The 6,715-nt window shown below is 47.8% G+C and overlaps 1 protein-coding gene across 1 annotated transcript in view; it reads left to right on the top strand.

Annotated features, from left to right (window-relative positions):
* LOC129407530 (CD5 antigen-like) overlaps positions 1–6,715 on the top strand; it is a 303,815-nt gene that overhangs the window by 215,520 nt on the left and 81,580 nt on the right. The window lies entirely within an intron of this gene.

Genomic DNA, 6,715 nt, shown 5'->3' with positions numbered 1-6,715 from the left:
ACGGTCCTCGATATTACACTGTTTCATATGGGTTCTATGAACTGGCTCTTAGTCTGCCCCGTCACCTAGGACCTGTTTGCCATGGGAGACCCTACCAGGGGCATAAAGCCCCGGGCAACATAGCTCCTAGGATCATTCGGGTACAAACTCCCCCACCACGATAAGGTGGCAGTTCAAAGGGGGAGATATATATGGGTGGAGAGTCTTTGCCTCAAGTGGAGGAGTTCAAGTATCTCGGGGTCTTGTTCACGAGTGAGGGGAGGACAGAACGTGAGATTGACAGGCGGATCGGTGCAGCGTCGGCAGTGATGCGGTCGCTGTATCGGTCGTTGTGGTGAAGAGGAGCTGAGCCGAAAGGCGAAGCTCTCGATTTACCGGTCAGTCTTCGTTCCTACTCTCACCTCTGGTCATGAGCTCTGGGTAGTGACCGAAAGGACGAGATCGCGGATACAAGCGCTCGAAATGAGTTTCCTCCGCAGGGGGTCTGGGCGTCTCCCTTAGAGATAGGGTGAGGAGCTCAGTCACACGGGAGGAGCTCGGAGTAGAGCCGCTGCTCCTCCACGTCGAGAGGAGCCAGTTGAGGCTCGGGCATCTGTTCTGATGTCTCCTGGACGTCTCCCTCGGGAGGTGTTCCGGGCATGTCCCACCGGGAGGAGGCCCCGGGGAAGACCCAGGACACACTGGAGGGACTATGTCTCTGGGCTGGCCTGGGAACACCTCGGGGTCCCCCTGGAAGAGCTGGAGGACGTGTGTGTGGAGAGGGAAGTCTAGAAGGCCCTCCTCAGACTGTTGCCCCCGCGACCCGACCTTGGATAAGCGGAAGAAAATGGATGGATGGATGGATATATATATATATATATATATATATATATATATATATATATATATATATATATATATATATATATATATATATATATATATATATATATACATATAGGCACATCACAATATAATAATATAATATATATAATATATATGTGTGTGTGTATATATATATAATTATATTATTATATCGTGATGTGTCTTTCCCTTGTGGATGAATAAAGTCTAAATATAATTCTAAGTTTTGTTTTGTCTCGTGAGGATGATGAGGATTTCTGAACATGACGAAGGTTTTATAAGTTCATGTTCCGTAACGTCTCCGTTTTGTTTTTTTTAGCCCGTCCCTGTTTCCTCAAGAGTCGTTCTGCCGCAGGACGACTCGAGTAAATGTGTCATGTTGCTATAACAAACATGCCCCGCTCCACTTCCTGTTATGTTTCCACGGCGACGGCTCCACACGCTCACTCACCCTCAGCACAGGACACGACGACGAGGAGCGACAGGGTGCTGCGCATGCAGGTCTGCGGAAGGAATGTGCTGCAGCGGTCGCCGTGGACGACGAGACACACACACACACACACGACACACACACACACACACACACACACACACACACACACACACACACACACACACACACACACACACACACACACACACACACACACACACACACACACACACACACAACACACACACACACACACACACACACACACACACACAGACACACAACACACACACACACACACACACACACACACATACACACACACACACACACACACACACACACACACACACACACACACACACACACACACACACACACACACACACACACACACACACACACACACACACACACACACACACACACACACACACACACACACACACACACACACACACACAACACACACACACACACACACACACACACACACACACACACACACACACACACACACACACACACACACACACACACACACACACACACACACACACACACACACACACACACACACACACACACACACACACACACACACACACACACACACACACACACACACACACACACACACACACACACACACACACACACACACAACACACACACACACACACACACACACACACACACACACACACACACACACACACACACACACACACACACACACACACACACACACACACACACACACACACACACACAACACACACACACACACTCTGGGAAAAAGTGCCAAAGAAGCAAAAGATCATCTGGAAACTGGAGAAAAAATCCCAAAAGTGACTCCTCCCTCCTCCCTTCTTTCTTTCTTTCTTTCTCTTCTCTCTCTTTCTCAGGTTACTCAGGTGTGTGTGTGTGTGTGTGTGTGTCATGTACACACACACACACACACACACACACACATTTGCAGTACACGCTCTGAGTACTTCCAAGTACTTGACCCACAGTACACAAAGAACTTATACAACACCACATAACCATTACACACAAGAGAGTACAGTTACACACAAGTACACAACACTACACAACTATTACACACAAGTACACAACACTACACAACTATTACACACAAGTACACAACACTACACAACTATTACACACAAGTACACAACTATTACACACACACAACACTACACAACTATTACACACAAGTACACAACTATTACACACAAGTACACAACACTACACAACTATTACACACAAGTACACACCTATTACACACAAGTACACAACTATTACACACAAGTACACAACTATTACACACAAGTACACAACACTACACAACTATTACACACAAGTACACAACTATTACACACAAGTACACAACTATTACACACAAGTACACAACTATTACACACACCCTCTTTAAAACAGAAGATCATTTTGAATGGCAATAGTTGTGTACTTTTGTGTACTTGTGTGTACTTGTACTCTCTTGTGTATTGTGTAGTATTGTGTAGTATTGTGTAGTATTGTGTAGTATTGTGTAGTTGTGTGTTGTGTATTTGTGTATCATCATGTTTCTTTTGTTGTGTTGAAAATGCAGTTTTCTCGCCCAAAACATGAACAGGTTTAATAAAGACAAACCAGGACCCAGACCAAGACCAGACCCAGACCCAGACCAGACCCAGACTCAGACCCAGACCAGACCCAGACTCAGACCCAGACCAGACAGACCAGACCCAGACCCAGACCAGACCCAGACCAGACCCAGACTCAGACCAGACCCAGACCAGACCCAGACCAGACCCAGACCAGACCCAGACTCAGACCCAGACCCAGACCCAGACCCAGACCCAGACCAGACCCAGACCAGACCCAGACCAGACCAGACCCAGACCAGACCCAGACCAGACCCAGACCAGACCCAGACCAGACCAGACCAGACCCAGACTCAGACCCAGACCAGACCCAGACCCAGACCAGACCCAGACCAGACCCAGAGACTCAGACCCAGACCAGACCAGACCCAGACTCAGACCAGACCCAGACCAGACCCAGACCAGACCCAGACCAGACCCCAGACTCAGACCCAGACCAGACCCAGACCCCCAGACCCAGACTCAGACCCAGACCCAGACCAGACCCAGACCCAGACTCAGACCCAGACCAGACCCAGACCAGACAGACCAGACCAGACCCAGACCAGACCCAGACTCAGACCCAGACCCAGACCAGACCAGACCAGACCCAGACCAGACCCAGACTCAGACCCAGACCCAGACCAGACCCAGACCAGACCCAGACTCAGACCAGACCCAGACCCAGACTCAGACAGACCAGACCCAGACCCAGACCCAGACCCAGACCAGACCCAGACTCAGACCCAGACCAGACCCAGACCCAGACCCAGACCCAGACCCAGACTCAGACCCAGACCAGACCCAGACCCAGACCCAGACCCAGACCCAGACCCAGACCAGACCCAGACCAGACCAGACCAAGACCAGACAGACCCAGACCCAGACTCAGACCAGACCCAGACCAGACCCAGACCCAGACTCAGACCCAGACCAGACCCAGACTCAGACCCAGACCCAGACCCAGACCCAGACCCAGGACCCAGACCAGACCCAGACCCAGACCCACGACACAGAGCTCATGTACGAACAAACACAAAACTTTACTGTACGAAATCTCAGGGCGGAGCCTCGTACAGACTCGTACTGTGGGAGCATGAGTGACGTAGGTTTGTGGGCGGAGCCTCGTACAGACTCGTACTGTGGGAGCATGAGTGACGTAGGTTTGTGGGCGGAGCCTCGTACAGACTCGTACTGTGGGAGCATGAGTGACGTAGGTTTGTGGGCGGAGCCTCGTACAGACTCGTACTGTGGGAGCATGAGTGACGTAGGTTTGTGGGCGGAGCCTCGTACAGACTCGTACTGCGGGAGCATGAGTGACGTAGGTTTGTGGGCGGAGCCTCGTACAGACTCGTACTGCGGGAGCATGAGTGACGTAGGTTTGTGGGCGGAGCCTCGTACTGCTAACAGTGAGGAGGGTTTGAATAGGACCCAGGACGGTGTTTTTCTGTCTCTTATTTGTAACAGACGAGGAACTGGAGCAGTGGCTCTGTCAGGTTACAGGAGAGATCTCTAGATGACTCAAACACGCACACATGAGAAAACCTAGAATATCCCGTAACTTTAAAGCTGCACTGTGCAACTTTTCTGCTGGAGGCTCCTTCAAACGCTTTTCTCCATGCAGCTGTTGTCGTTTTGTCTGGAATGTTCCACAGTGCGGCTTTAAACCTTTCTATCTCCATGGAAACGAAACCAGGCGCAGTTCCAGGTCAGATCTGTGGAGAGGCGACTCCGCTCAGTCACAATGTTTGTTTTGTTTTTCTTGGTATTTCTGAGCTTTAAAACTTCCTGTGACTGAATAAATGTAAAGTGGAGCTGTTTAAAGTCACACTGTGGAACATTTAAGCACCTGGGAGTTGTTTTAGATGATTTTTGTGATTTAAAAAAGTCCAGACGACACAAGGGCCCTGTGATGTCAGACGGTTTACACAGCAGCAGCAGAACGTTCAGAGGTTTATGAGCTGCACTTTGTGTCTTACACAACAGATAAAACAATAAAAACACTAATCACAGAAGAATAAAGTCACGTCTGATCAAAGTGTCAATCATCCACACAACGTCTTCAAAACCAGAGACTCACAAACTCACAAAACCACAAACTCACAAAACTCACAAACTCACAAAACCACAAACGCACAAACGCACAAACTCACAAACTCACAAAACCACAAACTCACAAACTCACAAAACCACAAACTCACAAACGCACAAACTTTTAACGCCGTTTCCTCGTTTTTATTTTTTTACGGACGTCAGATCGTAAAAATAAAACAGACTTAGTGAGTTTTTAAAAAGTTTACAGGCGTCCAAAGTTCTTCCTCTCGTTCCTTTCTCGTTCGGTGCCTCCTGAATATTCACCGTGAAGAGATTAAGAGAACAACTAGCATGCTAACACACACTTCCTCATGATCCGACGTTAAACACTTGATAATAATGTCAGAGGGAAAAGTGCGACGTGTCACTTTCCTCCTGGGTTTTCTCCATTTTCTCTCCTTCTCTTTCCTTCTCTCCTCTCTTCTTCTGTCCTTCTTTCTTTTTCTCCTTCTCTCTCTCCTTGTCTCTTTCTCTTCTTCTTGCCTTCTCTCCTTCGCTCTTTCTGTCTTCCTTTCTCTCTTCTTTCTCCTTCTCTCTTTCTGTCCTACTGTCTCTTTCTCTCTCCTTCTTTCTCTCTCTCTGTCTCTCTTCTCTCTCTCCTCCTCCCCCTTTCTCTCCCTGTCGTCTTTCTTTCTGTCTTTTTCTTTCAATCTCCCTCTCTTCTCTCCTTCTCCCCCCCTCTCTTTTCTTTCTCTCCATGTGTCAATTTTTTTATTTTATCAGTTGAACTTTGTCGTTTTACGTAACAACAAGAGGTGATAATAATAATCATCATAATCATAAAAATCATAATCATAATAATAATGACATGATCATAAACTCTCAGCTCCACATCATAAAACACGAAACCTCAAACCCACAACCACCAGCAACAACTAGCATGCCAACACGCACTTCCTTACTATTACTCTTTCTCTCTCTGTGTCAGTTCAGGTTCCGTCTGCAGTTGGACTCGTCTTTGTTTAGATTCATGTTTGTTGTGTTTATGTTTTAACATTTTTATTCATTTATTATTTTCACTTTCATGTTTGGTTTATTTGTTTTGGAAATAAAACGAATCACACTGAGACATTCTGATTTATTGTTTATTCTGGACAAAGCGGCACCACAAAGCATTTTCTCTCAGGCCCTGTTCACACTAGTGTGTATGTGAGTGGTTCGTTCACATTAATCTGATGTTAAACGTCTCCAGAGTCTGAACGACCTGGTGCCTCCAGCTCCACGACTTCATGTTGGTCCAGATGTGACGGGGACTGTGTGAAAACACTAAGACACACAATATGTGTCTGTTCACATAAACGTGTGTCTGTGTGTACGACCTGCACACGTATAATGTGTGACAAGTTTCACATGAACCAACAACACGACAGAAACACAGAACAGACTGAGCATCAGCAGAACACCCCTCTGTCACACAGAGAGAACACCCCTCTGACACACAGAGAACACCCCTCTGACACAGAGAGAACACCCCTCTGACACAGAGAGAACACCCCTCTGACACAGAGAGAACACCCCTCTGTCACAGAGAGAACACCCCTCTGACACAGAGAGAACACCCCTCTGACACAGAGAGAACACCCCTCTGTCACAGAGAGAACACCCCTCTGTCACAGAGAGAACACCCCTCTGTCACAGAGAGAACACCCCTCTGTCACAGAAGAACACCCTCTGACAGAGAGAACACCCCTCT

This window comes from Boleophthalmus pectinirostris, unplaced genomic scaffold, assembly GCF_026225935.1.
Source record: "Boleophthalmus pectinirostris isolate CB_2022bp ecotype Guang Dong unplaced genomic scaffold, ASM2622593v1 HiC_scaffold_12, whole genome shotgun sequence".
Lineage (NCBI taxonomy): Eukaryota > Metazoa > Chordata > Actinopteri > Gobiiformes > Gobiidae > Boleophthalmus > Boleophthalmus pectinirostris.
This window is presented reverse-complemented; position numbering and strand designations above follow the sequence as displayed.